The sequence below is a fragment of the Branchiostoma floridae genome, chromosome 10 (genome assembly GCF_000003815.2).
Source record: "Branchiostoma floridae strain S238N-H82 chromosome 10, Bfl_VNyyK, whole genome shotgun sequence".
NCBI lineage: Eukaryota > Metazoa > Chordata > Leptocardii > Amphioxiformes > Branchiostomatidae > Branchiostoma > Branchiostoma floridae.
This window is the reverse complement of record NC_049988.1, coordinates 20,531,623-20,557,735: the sequence shown is the minus strand read 5'-3', so window position 1 is coordinate 20,557,735 and position 26,113 is coordinate 20,531,623. Positions and strand designations below refer to the sequence as shown.

The 26,113-nt window shown below is 39.3% G+C and overlaps 1 protein-coding gene across 11 annotated transcripts in view; it reads right to left on the bottom strand.

Annotated features, from left to right (window-relative positions):
- LOC118423832 (sickle tail protein homolog) overlaps positions 1-26,113 on the bottom strand; it is a 68,321-nt gene that overhangs the window by 26,499 nt on the left and 15,709 nt on the right. The window contains exon 1 of one of the 11 annotated variants that reach the window (XM_035832111.1): positions 18,762-18,880. The exons of 3 other annotated variants lie outside the window; for them this stretch is intronic. The gene's annotated coding sequence lies outside the window, so the exon portion shown is untranslated. Of the gene's footprint in view, positions 1-3,209; positions 3,358-11,917; positions 11,941-12,305; positions 12,415-16,649; positions 16,673-16,953; positions 17,082-18,320; positions 18,384-18,409; positions 18,491-18,761; positions 18,881-26,113 lie in introns of those variants that run through there. 7 more of the 11 variants (XM_035832110.1, XM_035832107.1, XM_035832108.1 and 4 more) reach the window with 7 other exon arrangements.

Genomic DNA, 26,113 nt, shown 5'->3' with positions numbered 1-26,113 from the left:
CATTTAAAATGATAATATAACTTTATGATAAATTATGAATGGTACCAGCATTCTACAAAGCAGGCAGTGTATCTACATGTATGTCCTAATTTAAAGAAAACCCTCCTCTCTCCAAATCTAACAAGAATGCCAGATGTTGTATAGAGCACATACAGGTTCAGTGTAGAAAGAAAATCTACCTGATCTTTCCTCAACTCCTTACCCTCCCCCAATTGAACCGGACAAGATGTGCTAATAAGACGTTAAGTAAAGAGCACATACAGGTTTGGTACATAGCAAGGAAATCTACCTGCTCTTTCCTGCAATGCATACCCCACCCCCACCCCCCTACTCGAACCAGAGAAGATCTAATAATAAGACGTTAAGTAAAGAGCACATACTACAGGTTTGTTGTAGCTAGGAAATCTACCTGCTCTTTCACATACTTGAACTTGATACATTTGTAAGAATAAGACGTTAAGTCGAGCACATACAGGTTCGTTCTGCTCTTTCCTGAAACCCTTACCTTCCGATCTTTACCCTCCCCTACTTGAACCAGAGAAGATATGATGAAAGATGTTAAGTAGAGCACATACAGGTTTGGTGCTGTAAGGAGGTCTGCCTGCTCTTTCCTGAAATCCTTACCCTTGAACCAGCAAGATGTAACAATAAGACGTTAATTAGAGCACCTACATGTACAGGTTTGGTGCAGTGAGGAAGTCTACCTACTCTTTCCGACAGGCACAATGAACAGCAGACCGCAGTGTAACATCCCCTCCCATTAACGTACAGCACGGTTGCTGAGAAGTACTCTATTTGATTGGCCGGGATCAGTTTAACTGACATCCGTACCTACATTTACAGCAGGGCTCGAAATACCTTTGAAAATTACCAGCACCTGACAAATTTTACCTGCACCACTCTGAATTTAGGGAGTATGGACCATACTAAAATTGTTCAGGAACAATCACTGTTTTTTTTCTTTTACATTTTATTGGTGGTCAGTACAGCTAATAACAATCCACATACACCTGCATCATAGGACATTTATGTACATGTATACATAAACCAGTGCAGGCTAGGTGCAGGTAGACACCAGAAATACCTGCACAGCTCCAATATTACCTGCACTGACCTACATATTATACAGTGTATATACCCAGTATATGGACCAGTGCAGGTTAGGTGCAGGTAGACATCAGAAATACCTGCACAGCGCCAATATTACCTGCACTGACCTACATATTATACAGTGTATATACCCAGTATATGGACCAGTGCAGGTTAGGTGCAGGTAGACATAAGAAATACCTGCACAGCTTCCATTTTTACCTGGACTAACCTGCATATGCAGGTAATATTTCGAGCCCTGCTACAGGCGATGACCTTGCAGAAAGGACTCCAACAAAAGAACCGTAATCCCTGCCTGAAGGTCATCAAATATTCATGGCCGATCCGTAGCAGCCAGGTTCAAGGGTACGGAACACCATTCATCAGAGACTTAGCAAAAATATCATCAACATTCGGGTTTAAACAAACCATTAAAGGATAGGCTACTAAGTACTATAGATTTTGATAGATTGAACAGCTCTAGTACAGCAATAGGAGCACTCAAATGTATGATATCAAAGATACTAGAAACAAAATACTTATTAAGAGCATTAAAAGATATTCTAGTAGCATGCTGTTAAAAGATATGCTAGTAAGTACTCTAGATTTTAATAGATTGAACAGATCTAGTACAGAAAAAGGGGTACTCAAATGTATGATATCAAAGATAATAATAAACACAATACTTATGGAGAGCATTAAAAGATATTCTAGTAGCAAGCTGTTACAAGATAGTGTAAGCATTGTAAGATATACTACCATTTAGATGTCATCATTATACTGTAAGTATATTGCTATCACTAGTATCAGGCATATTCAAGTACAGTCAGACATGTCAAAATTTCAAATACATCAATCAAGACTCCTAACTTATAAAAGATAACATATACATTACATACAGATGAGGCATAATAAGATATGCTCTATATGCACTATAACTTATTAGAATATACCAATATGCCAACATCATACTGCATTATGTAGCAAATATTACCATCAAGCAGATTAAAGTGCACGCACTATCATTTATCAAGTATGTACATGTATAAAAGGCACTGTAAACATTGTCTAAACAGACCTTAATAGATATGCTTATTTGCCATGTTTACATCTATGTTACTTTCTATATATATATATATATATAAAGTACTAGTAACAGTCTGACACTTGTATTCATGGCTTTGACCTTAATTTGCATGTAGAGAAGATTTTACACTGAAGGTGTCAAAAAGCTGTCTTGTAAATCCTTGTTGGTGCACAATTTTTTAATGACAAATTTAAGATCCCTTCTGAATAGACCACATTACTTTGTGCTATACATTTGTATGCATTAATGCTACTATATTGTTCTATTGAAAAGGTAACAACAATTGTTTCATACGGCAATAATTATTTGACAATAGAGACTATAAATTTTATCCAAACAACAGTCCCCAAATCTAGCCAAGTCATGCTGAACAATGCAGGCTTTAATAATGAATTTCCGGCGTCCAGGGTCAATGTCTATTACCTATTCATTAGCAGCAGTAAATCATTTCCAGTGATTTACGATCTTCCCCAACACATATCCTGCCTAGTCATGGAAGCATAACAACCAGAAGTGTACAAACCATATCAGAGTAGATGTGACTGCAGTAATCAAGCTAACATTAAGAAGTGGGTCTGCATGCCCATTTTCTGTAAGGAGTATTCAGCCTATTTTGATTTACCAAAATTTGTAGTGAAAGCTGTCTTATCCACATGATTCGTAGCAAGGCGACCAAGTTTGGGGCAGTTGAGTGCCTTGATTTTAGCATAATTAATACGTAAGGGACTCTTCTCAATTTAGCATTCTTGGGGCCCCCATGCAGACCCTCAAAGAAGAGGACTTGTACGGTACATAATCTGAAGAGAATGATTGTTTATGAATACACACAGATACAGTGTACACATAGTACCTGCAAAAATGGGTTAAAGAAGTTAGAATAAATCATGTTTCTTTACAATTCTTTGATAACACAGATAAATACATGTATATAAAACTTCATCATTTCAAAACACCCCCCTCCCCTCAACCCAATCTTTGATCAATCACAAATACAGTAACTTAATATCAACATTAGTGATCTTTCTAATCTTACCTTATGCTTATACCTCCTTAGCCAAGGTCCTTATACTCTTCTATTTCCCAAAGAAAGGCCAATAAAAATGTCTCAAGTAACTGCTTCTGACTTGACGACAGTTGCATGGGTTCTTGAGATATAGATGTTAGGACCAATTGATGGAGTCTAAATATATCTGCACTGCTCCAGAAACAACCCGATACCACAGCAGCCTGGCATCTGCGCAGAGATGGGTTAGGTTACAGGCGGCTTGGAAAATCATTATCTCAAAACTCAAACTCATCCTGAGTCTCTTAAGGAGGTGGAGTCGCTTAGATGTAAAAAGAGGGAGACTTAATTCATTTACAGAGATGGGCAGTATTGATAAGGGTGGGTTATTTTTATGAGCAACCTTGTTATCCACCCCTACAAATAGCAGAAGTGGTACAGCCTGATTTACGATATTCTGAGCAAACAGTGCCACTAAATCTGTGTGTGTGCCCTGCACCTGTCACTGTGAACCCATGGGGGAAGATAAAGTACTTTATTGCATGCAGAGCATTTGTGGGTCTGTCTTTAATATTTTATCATAATAATCTGTAAGCTGTAATGTTTTATTATATCTGCTATGCATTCAATATCAAGTATCATAATCATAGGAATTCTAATCCTTTTTTAATATATTAATCATGCGAGTTAAAGCTGATATTGAAATATCAATTAAGTCCACATAGATTTACATATAAATTTACATAGATTTACAGATTTATAGTCTACATAGATTTCTTTAGAAAGGTGTAGCTTTAAAAAAAATGTTGAAATTTTAGTCAAGAATCCAGGAAAAACTAAAAGATACATTGTATGACAGTATTTTTTCATTCAGAAATTTTCCAGTCTATGTGGTTGAGAATGTAACGCAGGGCTGCTATCCAGACCCAACCCTTCACTGGCCTTTTCACAGGCCCTTTCCAGTTCCCTGGTCAGGAACATGCTGTAAATTGGCTGGTATCTGCCTGCTAGAGTCAACAGTTTTCTCTCACAACATGTTAGCGCCTCCCTTGGGTCTCCTGTCAGGGTGTGGAGGTGTCTGGTGGTGGGACTGGGATAGAATGGTGGCTGGTGGCAACCACAGCTAGGATCACATAACTAGTGGTAGTGCCTTTACTACATGTATAGGGGAACCACAACTTGGATCACATAACTAGTGGTGCCTCTACTATGGGTGAACCACAGTAACACTAACAGATCCAATATCAAAGACCCTGCCCATACCAGGCTCAGCCAGTATTCAGGAGTAGCCAGTATCATATAATTGTAATAGTGATATATTTTTCTGTAATGATCACCACAATTCTGATATATCAAATTTTCGATATCATCAAAAATTTTCTATCACTATTGAGGTTTTTTGTTGTTTGTTACAATATTGAGGAAAATACTATTTTGTTGCCTGCATTAAGCTCTAATCTTCATCGATTTATTCTCAAATACTCAAGACATTCTGGCTTGAGAAGGCCCCTATAACACCACAGATTTTAATTTCATAACATGTAACGGTCTAAGGGCACCTGTCCTAACTATGCAATCTGACCTGACATCTTAGTTTCCCTCTTTGAATGACTGTAAATGGTGTAATGGAGCAGGAAGGTCCATGTAGTAAAGTCTCTGATTTATTGTCATTAGTATACAATCATGCATTAACCTTTGATGTTTACAGCCATGCTTCATACATTTGCTCCATTCGAACGTTTATTACTTATATATACATTATGTTTGTTTGCACAGCTGGTAATGTAATATATGAATGTGAACTAGAAAAATAAACTACACAAAACACTACAAATTCCAACCTCTTGGTGAACCTAAACATGAAAACTGATCACAATTATAGACAAGTTTCTCTATTAAACAAGCAATGATGAATCTAACTTGATTTATTTTTTATCAAATGCAGACTGAAAATCGCACTAAAATCTGTCCTTAAAAACCGATGTAGTCATTACTAATGCTGGTACTGTAATGTAATGAATATGAAATAGAAAAATACAGTTTCACAAAGCAGCACAAATTCTAACCTCTGGGTGAAACTAAACATGAAAAATGATCACAATTATAGTCAAGTTTCTCTCTATGAAACCAAGCAATGATGAATCCAACTTGATTTATCGATTTCAAATGCAGACTGAAAATCACACTGTCTTTAAAAACCGACATAGCCCTAACCAATGCTGGTACTGTCATGTAATGAATGTGAACTAGAAAAATGCACTACATAAAACATTATATAGTCCAACCTCTGGGTGAACCTAAACATGAAAACTCATCACATCAATCAAGTTTCCCTATAAAAAACAAGCTATGACGAATTTGCCATGATTTATCATCCCAAACGCAGACTGGAAATCACACTAAAAACTGTCTTTATAAACCGACGTAGCCATTACCAAGGCCTGCCATTGTACAGACACAAGTGCGGGGAATTCCGTGCCGCACGCAGCCCCAGCCATTACCACATTTTCCACCCTTATCTCCCGGAACACATGGCGCTCGGGTTACCTGCCGATGTGGCGGGAATGTCAGAGCATCTCTGGGCCGCAGCCTGGTGCTGACCTGCTATCCTTTTACCCTGGATACACAGGTACTCTGGGAGAGGCCATTCCAAGTCATGTCGTTGTTTCTTGGTCAACTTAAAGATAGGTGCGAAGACCACCTGGGATGAATAAGACGAGGGCTGGGATCTTACTAGCTATCTAGCTACTAGCTTAGCATATACTAAGTTATAGCCATGTCCTAGAAATTTGTGTATCAAGGTATAAACTCACCTCACCTCACCTACATGTAGTCCCATCCTCACCAAGACCATGGTTGCCTCTAGCACAGGGTATAAACTAGCCTTAGTGTAATATCAAGGTATCAAGTTTATTACCTTACCTTGAAGGTTATATTTTCCTTGTTTCTAATCTTAGACCAGTTTAGAGTCAGGGCTCAAAATGATTTTTTGTGGGGTCTGCTGCAAGATTGCAAGCAATTCTATTTGTATTTTAGATGATTGAACTACTAGTATCATATTCAAGGTATTACTCTTACCACAAATCGCACTCTTGAAGAAGGCTAAGGCTGAATTTTTTTATTTTAATAATTTTTTAGTCTGCAACTTCAATCTGAATCTATATTTACTCTAAAAAAACTATTTACCTAATAGTTCTTAGAGTGCAGATCCTTATTTGACCTTTCAGTTTAATCTTTCATTTTAGGTTTTCAAATCTAAGGACCAACAAATCCAACTGGCATAGTCCGAGAAGCATACATGTAGGTAAACTGACCCAGAAACCAGCCCAGTGATAAAAGGGGCCATGGAGTCACAGTTACCCACTGCAGGCTTTGAAGATCAATACTGAGGCACATCTTAGTCACAGATCTGGCTATCTCTGGGTTTTCATGGGATCTGGCAGACACACAGTCATCAGGGGAAATAGGAATCTGGGGCAAAGGGATGGGGTGGTCTCGGAGCAAAATGTGTCCTTTTGTATTCATCAATGGCAAATATGCTAGAATCTTGCACACAGATCTGGGACAAAATGAGTGGTCTTGGAGTAAAATGTGTCCTTCTTTGCGTTGCCATCTTCTTTGCGATATCAGTATGAATATTGCTACAGATACATGTCTTGATGCAAGCAATAATCTCCTCAGTACTTTAGAGGTCGGAGCGGGAAGTGTCCTTTTTGTGTGTCATGCTATATTTTATCGGGGATTATCAGAAATAAGAAATATGGCACAGAAATGTGACCTAGGGATTCCATCTCTACTGTTCCAGGCCATCTCTGAGCTGGGATGGGATCTGGCAGACACACAGTCATCAGGGGAAATGTGGAGGAATCATGGAAATCTGGGGCAAAGGGATGGAGTGTCCTTCTTTGTGTTGCCATCCTCTTTGCAACATCTTTTGCTTGGCATTTTGCTACAGAAACGTGTCTTCATGCAAGCAAGCAAACAAGGCAAAACGATTGAACATAAAATCTTGGAAAATGGAGAAAAAGGATTCATTTTCAAGTACAACACTTATCAAAATTTGTTATATAGTCTTAGTTCAACGGAGATGTGACTACAATTTGGCCCCCTACCAGTTTCCAAACGAATTGCACAGTGCCAGTACTTTTATTATCATTCTACTGGCAAGGCTTTCAAAGCAGAATTCCCTCAAGGTAAGAAATCTCCTTCCTTTCCTAGATCACATCTTTTCAATGACATGATAAGCACCCTCCAGGCATTGACATGTCACGATACCTCCATCTACATTTGACGTATCTCCAAGAAACGTGCCAAAAACACATAAGTCAACGTCAAGTGTTCACCAGCCCTCCCCTGCCACCATTGTTACGAACACATCCCTGTCTAACACACTCACGCACCCTACTGTATCTACGACATAAAATATGGTCCTAAGCCACTCCCAAGGTTTTCCCTTCCAAACAGACACAAACATGGCCCTGAAAAGCGCAAACATGGCCGCTGGCAGGGCCGAATATAAATCATCGTGCTCCTGTCAGTGTTGAACAAGAGCCAACTATGTAGGAGGCAGGTAGGCCGGCGGCATTTCACCTACTTTGTAACCTGCTGTTGTGTAATAACAGCACAGGTCAACTCACTTCGGTACCTCCCTGCTCGTTTTGTTGTCTATTGTTAGTTTGAAATGGAAGTAAATACATTAAAAAAAATAATAACAATTCTAACGAGAATAAGAATTTAAAAATTTTTAAATACAAAATTTGTTACCCAGACGTATAAAACAGAATATAAGGCCACCTATGCTGTTATGCCCCAGGCAATTTTAGTAAAGTCTTTGATGTGAAAACAAATTGGGTACATGTACTGTACATGCTCACTAGCTCATTCGTGTACCTCCTGCTTTGCAATTGACTTTAAAAAAGGTTCTACATAAGTAAATGGCAATGAAACAAATAGAAATTGATGACTCAATCTTGAAAGAGTTAATAGTTTTCTCTTAAGGTATCAAATTACATCATCAATAGGAAAAATTGATGAAGATTAGCAATATGAAAATCTTAAGTAAAAACTCACTGCATGTATTTTTTACATCCAAAATCAGAAAGTTTAACTTCAAACAAAACAAAACATGACTTTACTCCTTTTTCAACAACATCAGCCCAAACCGGATGAGTTGCATAAAATGAACAATCGAATCAGGATGGAAATCACATCTGTTACCATGGCAACAAAGATGTAAACATCCTGAGATCAGGCCTGTTTAGATGCCTTTACTCTGACGTGGTCACCTGTGTCTCTCCGCAGCTTTGTGTTTGAGCCTTTGATCCCAGCTCTCAGGACCTGGGCTCAGCATTGGTGGTGCGGTTAGAGTTCAGAAGCTATGGTTTAGTACCCTGGGTGTCATACTAGTTAGCTTACTGGGGTTCCTATCAGTGCTGTTCTTCTGTCCCATTTATTGTTTAGGAGCCAATGTTGTTTATTTTCCTTGTAAAATCTGTCTTTTTATCAAGACACATTTTCATCAATTTCATGTGTCATTTCAGGCAGGTAGGCATGTGTCAAAGTTCAGATTTTTGGGACAGAAGGAGTGACATTTTTGTCCGTCCTAACAGCAACAAGCAAATTTCCACTCCTCTGTGAAAAGGCTCAGACCTAGAAACAGGTTAGAAACCCAATACAACCTCTTCTGATTTGAACTTGAATTTCTCTGTTCAGACACATAATCATTTAGACCAGTCCAAGTCTATTTAGTGTTTTAAAGTTCAGCTAGACGGAGCTGATGTCATACATACATTGTACAATCACCGTGCAAATCAAATACCGCATAAAGGAAATGTCTGTAACACATCAAACTGCAATACACCAGCCCCAGTGCACAGCTCCACACCCCATTAGCATTATCTCTCTATCTGACAGCAGCATATAATACATGCACAGCACAGGGGGAGGGCCACACCACAGAAAACCTGCCCCTATAATTATCACATACAGAATCCTCCTGATAGTACATAAACACCATTTCATACAATAGTAATGTGATCTCTAGCACTCTGGTCCTGCATGATAATGAGAAAGGTGGTCTTTATCGAAACCTGAGAGTCTCAGGTAGTGCCATACAGTAGGCTCAAATTACACTTACAAAGCTTGATTATGTAAATGCCAACTTCAAACACAAAGAAGACCAACTCTATACTACATCATACATGTATGATATAGCAATTCCTATGTTGTTTTCCAAAGTGTACGATTCAGTCAAAGAGGTAAATAAATATATTTCATATTTTCTCTCTTATTACTGTATACGTCCCAATACAATATAGTGTAATTCTTCTTCAGACAACATTTGTAATTAGATTAGGTATGACAAGTTAGTCAATATAATGTATTATATTATATCATATATTCAGCTGCTTCACCCCGTGTTATACCGGCTATATATGATAATACAGAAACAGATATGGCCCTGGTTACTTACAGCCATAATACAGGGTCCGGTTATCTGTGCTCAGAGACCCGCCGCCATCAACCTGTCACATTACCAGAAGTGGACCATTTATCTCACCCCATTAATATTCTAATATCCCGGCTAACATCGTCCAGCTTCAACATAGCAGCAAACACAATTCCAAACAGGGCAAACAACAGACATAAAGGCAAGAAAATCACAGATGAGAATGGTAGATATGGCTCTGAAGGAGCAAATAAAGAACTAATGCCTGAACTTGACCTGCATTTGAGATGCTGAACTAGAAATTTGGACTCTCTGCAATTTTCAAGGCTCACTACCTCTATGAATATGAATATCATTACAGAAGTAATAAAAACATCATTATGCAGAATTAATCATGCTCTTACATACTAATAATAGATGTGTAGTGGTTCATTAAATGGCTTGTAAGTTGTATTGTAAATTGTTGCTCTAGAAATTTGGACAATGACATCAACCTGACCTGCACTAATAAAAACCTGAGATTGTTTTTCCGACAGGGCGAGAAGTAAGAAAGCCAAAAAGCCATGAAAAGCAAGCGGCACTGGATAAACCGCCCGATGCAAATGGAGTCAAGGCACCACACCCTGACCCACATCTCACATACCGACACATGTACGAGTCTTTCTACTTCAAGTGGAGTCGTAGAATCATTAACAAATCACCACACTTCACTCTACTCAAATTAAAGACACTATAATAGTTTAAAGTATGATACACAGCTTTGTCTGGCACACTGAAACCCAGGAAAATGTCACGATATTGTCGCTGTGATTTTTATGTTTTCCCAAACAAAGAATGGAGGCATTGAAAGGTCATGGCTGTCTGTTTGAATTTAGGTTAGTCGCTCTGCTGTTGGTAAACACGCTAGCTGGAATACCCGTATGACAATTGACAAACATTACTTGGATACTATATAGTTCAAGTCATTATTGACGTATAAATCTGAGTATCTATATGACATAGATTTATATATATGCATTATTAACCATGACAATGAATATTAAATTGTATGACAATTTCTTTTTCATTATCAAGGATTCATAAAATCGCCACAGATAACCAACCAAAGGAAGCATGTACAGAATTTCACGATTTCAATTCCTGTCTGGAAATTTGTGCAAAAGAAGGGGGGATTCGCCCGCGCTCACTGGAGCGAATCGGGCGGCAGAGCGTATCCCTCCCCAGACAATGCGGCCATTTTCCAGCCCATTGGCCGGGCTATTGTGCCCATCTCACAGTGTTTACTCTGCCCTGGGTAAGCAGCGCTGCACTCGCACCAAACCAGACCCCAGTATAACAGTCTTCGCTTCACCGTTATGCACAAAACAGACATACACGCCTAAAACATAACCTTGCGCCATTCTGGCAAAGGTAAATAGAGGATATAGCTTTGACACCAAGCAAAACAACACATTTATAAGCTAAGAAAAAACTAAATTGTATAGCTGCTATTTCTGCACACGCACCAAACCCAGCATCACGTACAACAGTGTTCGCTTCACCATTATGTAGAAAACATAAGCTCAAAAAACATGAATCTGAGAGCAGTAAAACTAATAATAGAGTGATATGCTCATAAGGAAAGCAACACATTATAAGCCCCCAAAAGCCTGAATTGTAGAGCATGCTAAGAAGGCCATCTTCGCACACACATGAACCTACTCTCACCTGCTACAACAGTTTTCTCTTTACCGTTATGAACAAAAAAGATATAGCTAAAAAAAAAAAAAGAAACTGAGTGCAGTAAAACTGACATATGATATGGAAAACACCAAATTTTAAGCCCCCCCCCCAACCTTTATCTGCTAATAAGGAGGTTATCACTACACTCACTCAAACCTAGCCTCAAACAAAACAGTTGGCTCTTGACAGTCATCTATAAAACAAAATCTACACACTCAAAATAACCATGATACCACAGGATAGCTGAACATTGTGTGACTGGTTGGTACAATTGATCAGAATTAACCTCCTACAATATCATGCAATCCAAACAGGCTAAAAACCACCTGAAAATCGTGCATAGAAAAAGGGTATATAGAACCTTGGATAATCACAACACTGCAGGATGGCTTGACATTTTCTAATTGATAAATAAAAATCAATTTACAAGCTCTTGGCGAGTGGAAAATCATGCAATCAAAACAAAACAAAATCTAATAAACAAAAGGAAACAAACAAAAATCCAGTTTCCCTCCAAGTACCCAAACAAGAGAGGATTAACAGCTAAACAAACGAGAGAGGCACTCACGTCGAGGGTTGGGTTATCCCTGTAACACTACTGCAGCAAAACAGCTCTACAACACTACCCTATGATAGGTACCCCCAGCTCTCACAGGGAAAACCCACAAGTCTGAATAATTTATACCCGCTGAATGGGGCTCTCCTGCCCATGATACAACCTGCTGCCTGGATCGGTATTCTCCCAGGGTGAGATAAATACTGTCTGGCCAATTTAGTTCTCAGCCGTCTATTGTCCACCGGACACACGGGAGATCCGATCGCACGGTGGAGTGTCCCCAACAACCCCACCCTGTTCCCATCCACACAACATCGGTACGCAAACAGCACGCAAACAACACACCCTCGGGTTCCCGCCGCGCCCGAGACGTTGGAAGGCTGAGACTTAAGACATTTACCTGGTGAGAAGACTCCTGGCACCTCCTCTACTCCTACCTGTGCACACCTGTGTTCATGGCCCGACTTCCAACATGGCCGACTAGACTCTGCTCATAAGCCTGAACTCTGACCCCCAGATCCCCGCCGACCTGAGTCTCACCGAATGTTTACTGTTGGTAAACAAGCCGACACGGGGACCCAGGTACAGGTGATATGTGTGGCGAGAACCTGGCTTCCTAAACACCTGGGTTATTTGTTTATGCAGAAAAGTCATTTGATATTGGAGGTGCAGATAAATTACTCTACAGTCTACATCGATATACCAGGTCTTTATCACATGTGCAAACCGCCACCTAACGTGATTTTGAAACATGATTTAATAAGGGAAGAAATAATCACATTTGAGGGCATACTAAGAAGCAGAAAAATGCATTAGGAGGGCAAAATGACAGTTTAACAATAAACCCACACATGAATTGCATTTCATACAACTGTTATGCCTCTAAAATCCTTTACATTAACATAATAAGATATTTCAAGAATATCATAGGGATGGTAAAATAGGAAACAAGAGTTGCAAGGGGTGACTTTGAAATCATTTCAACATTAATTGACTAATACGTTAGATTTTGCTAAATCAATCTGTTTATATAACAAAATCATCATATAATTATTTTATTGCAACATTATGCCCAAGGGCTAATTGCAGGTAACATGAAAGAGGACAAACAACCAAATAATATAGAACAGTATGAAATATCTCTACTCTAGTCTAAAAACTAAACCTACATGTAAACTGTAACTTGTCGGGTAAATAAATAAAAACAATGTATATATGTTATGTAAAATAAAAATGCAGGTAAGGGTTAATCCACCCAAGGGTTATTTCCTATGTCATATTTGTACTGAGACAGTGTTTGCATTCTGTTAACTTGTTAATGATATGCCTTAGAAAACAGCCCTATCCAAAATAAATGAATACAAACAATGTATGTATGACATGAAAATGCAGGTAAGGATTATTCCCTATGTCATATTCCTACTCAGACAGCCCAGTGTACAATCGATATCCAGTAACCAGTTTATAGAGACACAACAGGCAGGGGAATTGACTTTCTCTGTAATTCACATTGATTTTTGTCGTGTAATATTTCAAAAAGCCCAGAGTAGAGCCCGGAAAAATACCTACAGATCAATTATATGATTTCCCAACCCTGAGAAAGACATCTGTCAATTACTTTAAGATAGATTTCTGTAGAGTTTGCAAGTTCTAATGTCAATATCATACACATTAACCTGCCTAAAAAGACCACACAAAGAGCTGATAACATCTAGACTACTAGTATGCAGACAGGTGGTCATTATAGACAGGATTCTAATGCCAATGGGAATGGGCAATTTTCTACCATCTTCAGTCACTGAATTCTGCATCTATAGTCTTTGGAAAGTCCTTGGAATAGTTGCATTCAGTCTTTCTTCATCTTTTTCCTCAGAGTCTGTGATTTGCATCCTGCAAGCTTCCAGAAGCTCTTTACTATTTCTTTAGAGTTTTTTTTACTCTTGTGGGAAGGGCTCAGCCTCAGTGCGGCCACCAAAAAGTGGTCCAATTGGCCAGGTGGTCCTGATATAGAGGTGGTCACTTGTACTAATTTGACTGTATGAGGCCAGTACACAATTCCCCTGCTGCTTTAACCTGTAACCAATAAAACCCTGGTGCCAACAGGCCACCTCAGCAGGCTCTTTAGCTGTCTGATAACAAATTGGTTCAACGTAAATAAAACTTAAAAGTGTCAAACTTGTCAGAGATGGAACTCAGAAATTACATTGATGGATATTATAGATGAATTAGCCTGGGTACCATCCGATTTCTCCTTGCAAGGAGCCCAGTAGAAATCAGATGGTACCCAGGCTATATGGATGAATGTCCAGCAAAGTGATTTTTGATGAGGGCTCATTTTAGTTTTTTTTAGGGGAGCTTCAGGTATTTTCAAGGTCGGAACTTAGTTACAGAACAGTTATTAACAGGAGTAGGGTGTGCAGCCGCTAAAATGATTTGCTGCCTTCTCTGATGCAAATTGCTTATGCTTTAGTACAGCACGCTACACTAGAACTAGAACTAAATATGTTACTTTTGTTTTCAGACACGATCATACCCCCAACTTCCTGGCATTCAAAAAGGTACCAAATGTCGAAAACACATCAATCCCAGATGTAACTGGAAAAGAGATGTAATTTGGGGCCACAACATTTAATTTGCTGTTTTTAGGATTTAAAAGAATAACACTGAACTGCCAGATCAGCATGACAATACAGAGTCAGAGAGGAAGTCTGTACCATAGTACACACAGCTTCAGGAAGCAAGTAGAGCCATGTTCAAGGTTTCCTCACACTTCTCTGTTTTTATCTTCACCTCCTTTTGGAAATGAAATGCTGTGACCTGAGTGAGAAACATACATCAAACCCATGTGTGGGAGGAAGGGAGTTGTTGTTGTATAGCCAAACCCCCTGGGTGGGTCCTCCACCACACCAGCTAAAGTACCATATTAGTCAGGTCTACAAATTGTGACCATGTGGAATTCTGTGTAGCCACATTATTCCCATACAGAATTCCATTTATCTCTGCTGCAGATTTCTTGTGGCTAAAATAGGGCAGGAAAACTGCAGGGGAAACTTTTACTGCATAGCATGGCCAAGGAGGGAACTGGGAATTCCCGCTTTTGGGTTTTTATAATGCTGCTCTTGAATGGGAATACATCGTAAAATCCACTTTTGGATTCCTTTTTTTTTTTTGCCATATCATTTTTGGTGTTAAGAAACTATAACTATCCATCAGTTAATAATAACTACATATGTTACGCATTTGGGAAAAAATAGACCTCCACTATTCATTATCATACATAGCAAAAATGAAGCCCTTTCTTCATGAATATGTTTAGAGATGTGCAATGTTTATCATCTGCTCAAACTCAAAGTTTCATATTTTCCTAACTAACGCCAAGAAAAACCTACTAGAAAAATACCTGGCTACGAAATTGACAGATAAAAGTGTGTCACATCAATCCTTAATTGGTTCCAAAGCAAACACTGCCACTTATCCCAAGGACAAATCTAATTTATGATAACTGGCTCCCTGGAGAACACAGCCCATTGGACAGAAAATTTTCTCCATACCAGCCACATTTTTCCTCAGCTCTGCAACCCTTTCTTCAGATCTTAGGCCACTCTAATTTTGAGTTGCTGGTTATCTGAGTAACAAAACATAATGCTGAAGGAAAGAATTCGCAAGAAGTGATGGATTTAGTCTGTATACAAAGTTTCAGGCAGTGAATATAGTCTGAATCAAGTTTTCTTCCCTGCCCTCTTTTTTCCCATCTTGTCTACTTGCTGCACTTTTCCCAAGAAATATCAGAATACCCAGAAAACTACTGTTAAATCATTCAATATTGCAGTTAGTAATTTTAACTCAGTTAGGAGAAAAGGGAGTAGATCACTACATCTAACTTTAGCGTTTAGAACCTTATTTTCTACCTTGCCTCTTAGTGATCAAATAATCTCTTAGTGATAAACTGTCATCAAGAAATTCTAGCATTTTAATCGTTAAAGTTAAAGTAGCTAGAATTAAAACAAGAATTACAGTATTTTGATGTAACCTCTTGCAAGGCTATTAGTGGGCGTGGCAGACACACAGGTGTTAATGTAATGGTCACTGCTGTCACAGGCAGGTGTGAGGAAACAAGTACTTGTTAATAACACATCGTTACTTTTTCTGGCGCAAACAACCTAATTTAGCCACATACAGGACGGAGCAAGAATCGTAGGGTTGTATGAAAATGCTAGTGTGCTTTTTTTCTGCAAGACAGAGGTTTTTAGAACTTTAATGCTATTTTTTTCTCCACTTCTTGTCACAGATTTAGCCATCCTCTGGTTAATGTTTTTCTCATCACTTTCACCCTTTCCCATCTCCTTTTTAGTTCATCATTGTGATAATACATGTAACAGAAGAAACTAAGGTGATTCCATCTACAAAAAAAGGATTTGCCTATTGTAATTTATACTTACTCAGTTACTGTCCCATCAGGTAGTAAAAAAAGCAGCTTAGTAACTAAGTAACGTTGATCAAGCTATGAACTGTTTTCAAAATTCAATTTTATATAAGAAAACAAGGGATTACACACTAGACCTTGAGGCATCTCTCATCAAGTTTTTAGACGAACTTTAATTCTGCATAAGCCTACTACTAAAAGCAAACACCGGCATGCTCGACTGTAAGGGTTCAAGGGGCTCGCTGTTGTCATAAGATTGGAAACAAAGAAAACAGCCAGCGAAAAAACAAACAAGAAACCTCATCAGCCATTCTCCCTCACCAAATCAAACTGCTCCGTTGAAAGGCATCAGAAAAAACAAACAGCTACAGAACCCCTGCCTCCGATTTACATCCAAACAAAGACCTTGTATCCTACACAATCCGACACACAGACGTAAACTTGGGATAAACCAAACCCAGCTCTAGCATGTAACTGTTGATGTTACAGCCTGCTCTAACTGTTGGCAGACAGACTCTGCCCCCTTCCCTATTTAGCCTCCATCTGTTTGCCAGCTATCACTTACCAACAGGGTGATGTACACACATTTGGCTGCTCTCGCCAAACAACAACAAACACCACATACCTGGCAAACCACAGTGTCTCTTTAGAACTGCTCCTGCAACAAGATTTAAACCAGCAGTCTTGCTAAACACCCATATTTGCTAAGGGTACAAGACACACAATGTCCACAGAGATGCTACACTATCTCCTGCCTAGTGGGTTGGGTACTGTGGCATGACCAAATAGGATTAACTACAGTGATCCCAGGGGAGATGGAGAGCTATCAACACAGAACACTCAACACAAGTGTCCCAAGCCTGGGCTAGATTCCTGTAGAGCTCCCCTAGCCTGGTCTACACCATTGATGAATAGAAAAAAATCTGCAGAATTAGAGAATATATGGGAGAATAAATTGGTAGAATTAGAAATATGGGAGAGAGAAAAAATGTCAAGAGTTAGAAAATATGAGAACAATTTGCCTGAGAAATTAGGTATCCAAGAAGACATTCAAGTAACCAGCTAACTAGTCATCCTGTGTCTTAACATTATTTCAGAGTACTGCAGTACTGCTTATCGTGATTGTATTTTATTAAGACTTCCCCTTATATTTTGCCTACACCAAAATACAGCTTCTTGACCTATGGTATTGTGCCTGGTACTATCTTGGAGCAGTGAACTTACTAATTAAAAGCACTTACTAATTAAGAGCATGCACACCCCCCCCCCCCCCTCCACCACCACCACCACCACACACACACACACATACACACACAAGCAATACCAAACCTAATATGACATTCCTCTACACACCTGTTCTGTACAGGTATCACCATCTCCAATCTTGACCTTTGGTGTTATGCCTAGTACGGTATGGTAGCGTCCATGGGGGTTACCTGGGAGCAGTGAACTATTCTGAGCATGCAGCACCTCAAAATCCCACCCTATCACACTCCATATCACTTGAAACACACACATACAATGTAAGTATCACCAAACCCACCACATTCATCCACACACCCTCCTACCTTGTCTACACAGGTATCACTGCTCTCACTTCAGCTATCTCCTAAAAGTGGCCTTTAGCTTTGGTGTTTCTCCTAGTCCATGTGATGCAGTCAGCTAGCTATTCAGAGCTTGAAAAACAATTAATTTAATGGTCCACCCTGCAGCAAAATTCAGGCCCCAAGCCTATCTACTATAATCTAGCTCATTCCCCCTTTCTCTACATTACAATTTACATGTACCTTTCCCAAAAGGTATCACCACAGCTATCTGCTAATCATGACCTTTGGTTATGGTATTTCTTCAAGTCCATGTGGAGTTACTGTACCTAGGAGCAGCTAGACATTTGGGGCATGCAAAACAAAGGCTATGGCCTCGTACCACAAACTGCAGGGTCTCCAAGCCTACCTAAGACATTTCTCTATCTAAACCTCTCCTTCTCCTTACCTGGTATGCACAGGTATCACCCAGGGTATCCCCACAGACATCCGCTAATCTCCACCTTTGCTGTTTCTCCCGGCCCACGTGGGATTTACCTTGGAGCAGTCACCAATGCCAGGCATGCAGCTCCTCCCCTGCTGGCTCTGAACCTCCCTGGTCACACTACTGACAGTCAGTCACAAGTGTTGGCCAGGCTTCTGACTCACACAAGGAGCATCAGTGACTTACCCCTGCCTTTTTACAGGCCTCCCTTCTCTGCTCTGAACCTCCCTGGTCACAGTACTAACAGTCACAAGTATTTCCAAGGCTTCCCATGTACTCACACACAAGCATTTGTGTTGTGGCTTACCCCTGCTCAGCTCCAAACCTCTCTGGTCACACTACTGACAGTCAGTCACAAGTGTTGGCCAGGCTTTACTGACTCACACACAAGCATCAGTGACTTACCCCTGCCTTTACTGTATGTTTACAGCCCTCCCCAGTGCGAGCTGAACGACCCCCTCCCCTCCAGGGCAGGGAAACAGACCACAAATTGGAGGCTTCCCAGGGAGGAGGTCAGTGTCCCCAGGGGGTCATGGGTCATCCTCTAGGGGTCAGGGGTCAGGTGATGAACCTGTCACCAGCCCAACTGACCACTGCAAAATTTCTACTGTAGAACATAAAATTTATAGGTACAGCATCAAACTGTAAAAAAAGTACTGTACCAAAATACTGTACCAAAATTACAGTTGTCCATGTCCACTTGTATTCTATGCAAGATAAATTCCAAACTGACCACGACAAAACTTGTACTATAACGTTATACAGTATTATGAAATCTATCCTTAGACAGTTAGAGTACTACATTGCAAAGAAAAACTGGTAACTGTACATGTATATTGACTATGATTATCATTACAACTGCTTTAAATCTGATCTTTTATGCAGGATAAAGTCCTAACTCAGTAACTGAAAACTGAAAAATGTCAACCGTAGATCATAAAATCTATTAGTATGATTATTTCATAGGGTTGCAGACAAAAGCAAATAGACTGTACTTAAATTTTATCCCCAATCACATTCCTATACAGTACATTCTGGTCTATACTCTATATAGCAAACGAGTAATAAACTTCTCATATGGCATTACAAATCAATAGACGATTGTACAGTAACCAAATGCCTGTGATTTCTGGGATTCCAAGCTGACTCCAAACTATGAGCTCCCGCCACGATCCACATCTAGTTTTCCTTCAGGACATGATGTTTTAATTAAACACTTTGGTCACTACAAAACTGGCGAGTCATTTTCCACATTCTAATGGTAGCATGTTAGAATTCATAATCATACACAACTTTTTACTAGATGTACGGTAGCGTATATGTCATAGAAAGGCAATCCTGCCTACTATGAGTACGTTCTAAAAATACCACAATGTCTTTATTTCAGTTTCACTGACTGTCATAACATACCGTAATAGTTACACTGATATCTTGTTCAACCACTTTCCAACTGAGTTGGCTTTAGGCATAGATTTCACATTGCGTCCCTCCCACTCAATGTTAGAGAGTACATGTTGTTAATTTGCATCAGTCATTTCAAGCTTATGAAAATATGTTTCATCACTCTTGTGCCATGAAGTTCATATTTTTAGGACAAACTTCTGGGACGAAGGAATAGATACCAAAAACAGCCGTGCGCTACATACAGGGTTAGGCAGCAAAGATAATGTTTGAAAATTTGTCAAGAAATGACACTCTCCGTCTTTCTTAAGCTGAAAGTAAGTTTCCTGTAGTTTGGCCATGGAAATGGGGTGATGTATGTGTGCATGGAGCCATGCAGGGCATGATGCTGAAAGCTGTCTGCCTGTGCGGGCTACATGAGAGACTGACACAACCATATCCCCTTTCAAAAACCATTTGCCTGGTGATTGGACCTAAAACCTGAGCTGGGGGCTCAAGGCCTTCAAATTCACAATTTCCAAGAAGTCAAACTCGATTTAATAAAGCCGTCTTTAATATTTCAACTAATTTCCCAGTTGGAATAATTTATCCTTCATCCACAAAGCTTCCTGAGCGATTTAAAGCGTCCTTTCCTTGCATTTTTTTGCTAACTGTAACATTTGTTATCTTTGACAGCAAAGCGGCCGCCTACACAGCTCTTGGTCAGCAGTTATGTCAGTAATTCCGTGACACCACAGTCTATTTAACCTTTCACCTGCAGGCGGCCATGTCTGTCGCCCTTGGGACATGTTCAATCAAGGACAAATAACTGGTACAACAAAAGAAGAGCACGTTCTGACAATAACCATCTATGCCAAACCTTCTAACGTTAACATTGACATTTTTTCGTTGAAAAGATTTGAAAACACACAAATTTGCAGTCAAAAACAAACACCTTGTCGGTCAATGGACGTGCAAACTCCCCGACCTTCCTGAGGAAATTCCTGGTATAAGTTATGGGTTACAGTGACCTTGAACATGTGGGAGGGGGGCGCATATCTAATCAGGTTCTGGTACAGGTGATGACAGAGAACACCAATCTGCTGCAGGACTGGAGGTTGCCATGGGAAGGTTGCCATGGTAACATACTATGATACTACACAGGGTTGCTGTACAATCATGTTTCTAGGACACTAAATACAAATCCACAAAAACCTAATCATTTTGTTACCCTAATATTTCAAGAAATTTAGGTTAAATAAACAGAGACTGATCATGATCCTGGATCTGATAGATTTGGGGAAATTTCACCTCGGCCTTCCCAAAAAAATCATAACTTCATGACGTGAACTTGCAGATAACAATGACAGACTTAACTAATAACATTATGGACTCCCATACAATGAAGATCGAGATACCCCTGCATAATGCTGTGGTATTTAGCTGCCGGCCCCATGCAGGAGTGAAGTGAACTGCAGTTTCTGATGTGTACTAGCAATAAAAGGACTAATATACATGTAATATACATCACCAAATTCATCATTACGTGATCACCAAAATTCAGAAATGCACAGCATACTAGTCTGACAATAGTATGATTGTAACAATGATAAAGATTGTGAACACAGCTACAGATCTACACCATTGTTATAGGATAGAGACAGGCTGCCAGCGGATTGCCATCCATACAACACACCTGTCTGAAACACACCTGCCTGAAGCACACCTGTCTGAAGCGCCTCTTGTGCCTGAGGCAATACTTCCTGTCTGTACACCAGTTGAGAAGATAAAGGCCAGAAATAAATCAATGAATGAAGAAACCAACTATAAAGGAATGAAGGAAGGCAGGACATTAATTTTGTCTTTCCCAATTGGCTACATTGTACATCATCATGTATATAACTCATTGTAACAAGTCAACAACAATTTGCAACTGTTAAAAGTTTAAGCATCATTTTGATTTAAAACAAGACAATTATTATGTCAATTTTTACAATAATGTTTTTATATACTGTACAGGCACAGGACTCTGATGAAACTTGTTGCAATGTGATTGAAACAGGTGTTCATCTGTTGCCCTGTCTGAGTTATAACTTGTTTGCCCGAGGGACTGTTTCCTGTTGTCCATGATCAGTGAGGTGGAATAATGACCCTGCCATTACAGGCCATTATCCACTCCATCCCCCATTGTCCTCCCACAGACGCACCAATTAGCACTCATCAAGCCGTGACCTGGGCTGGGGAAGGGTAGGACACTGTCCAAGCAGAGGTTTGGATTTTTATCGGGCAATTTTGTACCGTTTTCTTTGTCTTGTGGCGAAACGTGAAGAAAACTACATAAAAAACATACAGCCAGATAAAAACGCCTAAAAACGTTTAGAAAAAACAGCCGGAGCCAAACCTCAGTTTTCGTATTCATTTCTTGATAAGCTAAATCATGTCAATAACTGAATAAGTAGTTACATATCACTGGAAGAAAAAATAATGGACAAGTAGCCGATTTGAAGGAAGCTATAACTTGCCACCTGTGCGAAATGGATGAAAAAAAAAAGTATTTCAAGCACTGGGTACTATACTCAGTTCTTTTTCATGCATGGACAATACACACCTGAAAACTAATCATACTTAATCCAAGGAAATGACATCCTTGCTTACTCTTGACTTAAGAGCACTGATACAAAATTGCCAATGTATAGGACATGCTGCAATAGGAACTGTTGATTTCTGTGTTTGCTCTTAATTAACATGGTTTACATTTGGATATGTTACTCAGCATGGGGCTAATGGGTATTGAAATAAACAGGATACAGACCAGCAATTATCACAATTATCAGTAATGAATTCAGGATGGGGGCGGGGGTGCTAAACGCAGTTTGTTTATTGGCACACACAATACTCTCTAAACTAGCTGTTGTAATACACAATCACAGTAAATCCTACAATGTTTTGCTGCTTACAAAATTGTACAAATTGATGTGTATTCAGTGATTGTTTGCTATATTCCTGCAATATCATTTCCCTAAACAAGCAAAGGTCTATGAAAACAAGAATAACAAACCTGGTTTAGGAAAGGCCTATAATATCACCAGGTACTATGAAATCAATCAAGTATTTCACTGATTCACTTTCCTCTCTTTTTTGTGCCGAATTGATAACTTTCATTGTCTGCTAGAATCTTTGACTTTTAACTCTACATCCAAGAAATGTTTCATTACAATTTGTATGCCTTTTGAAGTTGTTGTTTTTTTCTTTTGTATTCTTTTCTCATACAAAATGAATACCTGGAATACACTCATACTTCCTCAGGGCTCGAAATTCATTTTTGGGATGAGGTGCACTGGTGCACCCAGCTTAACAAATTGGGTGCATCAAAAAACTTTTGGGTGCACCACTTGAATTTAAGTAGAATGTCAAGAAAACCTAACAACAAAACTTAGTTACAAGCTATCAAATTCTTATACAAGTAACATGACAGACATTTTTATTATCTTTCTAACACTTAGATGTTAAGAATCTGATGTATACTAGCATACTTGATATCTTTTCATACATAAACCTAAGAAAATATTTGGGTGCACCCTGTGCACCCACTGAAAAAAATTGGGTGCACAGTTCCAATTTTGGGTGCACCTGGGTGCACATACACCCAGTATTTCGAGCCCTGTTCCTTCTACCAAGCAAAATTTAGTGAGCTGCAGAAAACCAACTAAAAATGGCACCAGGCTATATCCAGAAGACCAGATTGGACATAAATTTTGCCCTGGGGATTTTAAGAGCAGGAATCTTTAAAGCCTTTTTGAACTGGACTGGAACCAAGTACTCCCTTGGGAAACCACCAGTACTGAAAATCTACTGTTAAGTACTGGCCGACTACTGTTTAGTACTGAAAAATCTACTGTCTATCTACTGAATAGTAACTATCTAGTACTGTCAATATCTACTAATTATTCACACTTTATGCAAATTTCCAGTACTGACGTAGTAGAAAAACAGTAAATACTCAGTGGAAAATCAGTAAATGATCAGTAGATACTTATTGGGAAAACAGTAGATGACTACTAAACATCTACTGACACACAGTAGATGACTACTAAATATCTACTGACACACAGTAGATGACTACTAAATATCTACTGAAACACAGTAGATAACTACTAAATATCTACTGACACATAGTAGATGACTACTAAATATCTACTGACACACAGTAGATGACTACTAAATATCCACTGACACATAGTAAATATCTACTGACACTGACTACGAAATATCTACTGACAAACAGTAAATCCAAGAATTGTAAACAATATGACCCTCAAGCATTCATGGAGAACACAGAAAATGTGCAAGTACTCAGCACAAAAGCAGAAAATGGACATTAGCAGTAATTACATCATTTAACTTAAGAAGTAATTTCTTATCAAGTGTTACATGTATGCACATTGATAAGATTCTAAGTATAATGTTCAAATAATCCATGCTTGATACAATATCAAATTGACTTTGGCTTAGAGAATGGGGGGTAAACACTCAGTCAATCATTTTACTCTCTCTGATACATGCTGTTGCATTTACTATTCACATTTAACTTACCGTTTCACTCAGTATTGCTGTGCCTTGTTCAATGTATAAATTTGTCTAAATAACTGCAGTTACAGTATATTAACAACGAAGGTCATTCTGGGGGGAGGGGGGCAGAAGTGGACTCATACATTGTTGCAGCCAGTAATTGGACAATGATACATGTAATTATAAATTTTTTGAAACAATCAATGTCTGATTCAATTAACACTGGCTGGGGAGGGGGTATAAACTTTGAACTGGTGAAACAGAACCTGGGTACCAACCAGGTGAAGAAGCTGCCTGTCACATCCAACAATTCTCACCAACCTGGAGACACTCTCTGCAACAACCTGCAGAAGTGGACTCATTGTTACAGTATATGGACTTCAAGGTCATTCTGGGGGAGGGGGGCAGAAGTGGACTCATTGTTACTGTGTATGAACTTCAAGGTCACTCTGAGGGGAGGGGGGTGGGTGGGCAGAAGTAGTCTCATTGTTACAGTATATGTTACATGTCATGTATCAATTTGTCCAAACAATCATTAATTAATGTCTGATTTCAATTGACACTGGCTGGGGAGGGGGGGGGGGGATATTAAACTTTGAAGTAACTTACTTTTTTGCTAAATTTTCCTACCTTTATGTTTTGCTATAATCTTCACAGCATCTCCTTTTCATTTTTACCATAATCTTCATTACCATTAACTTCAAAACTGTCTTGGAGTTTTTATAGATAAAGTTTACACACAGAGAGACAAGCAGACATCTTACCCTGGCTGGCTCCATCTCCAAAATGGAGCCAAAATGCAACTGACATTTGAAGTACAAATGGACCAATCACAGATTGACAATTTAAAGACTGTGATTGGTCAAAAGATATCAGTAGATGTCCAGTAGTGATCTGATTGGTCGATAACTCAGTAGATGGCCAGTAGTTGAACAGTAGATGTCAGTAGTGATCTGATTGGTCAAACTATTCAGTAGATGGCAAGTAGTAGAACAGTAGAATTTTAGTACTGTTCTGACAGTAAAAGAACAGTAGATATAGGCGTAGTACTTGTCAGTAGTGGTTCAGTAGGACAGTAGAAGTCGATTTACTGAAAATCTACTAAAATTCTACTGTTAGTAGTCAATCAGTACTTAACAGTAGAGTTTCAGTACTGATGGTTTGCCAAGGGCTGTACCTAATGGGGACCATGTTTGTGTTTCCTACTGGTCATGTTTATTATCCTATCTGGAGATGACCACAAACATACCAGGGTACCAGGACCTGGACGGCCAGGGGAGGATCAGGGATTGAGGTAGTCTGGATGCTAGCCTGGATACCAGACTCCAGCCCGATCTCAAAAATATCCTTCCCCACGTGAAAGGTATTTTCAGGATCAGGCTGGGGTCTATCAACCAGGCTACCTGGACGGCAGACGGTTTCCAGGGCCTATACAGCCCAAATCCTCAGCGCTCAAATTCTAAAGTAGGCCCTTTGAAAGTTTGAGTCAGATTATTGCAATTGGGGCTGGCGTCTGGTATCCAGGCTAGTATTGTTGGGACCGACAGCAAACCTGATGTTACAGGAGACATCTGTAACATCAATTTTCATCATTCTGAAAGCCACTCAAGACTGCCACGTATTGAAAACGGTCAATTTCAGGACACCTGAAAGAGACCATCAATAGTCATACAGCATCAGTAGTCCCTGTGTTATGAGTAATTCAGATACCAAGGATAGAATTGAGAGTTGACTAAACTTCACCAGGATTGCTTCCATTAGCAACAAACTCAAGAATTATTGTGAAAATTAAGTAAAATACAAAGTAG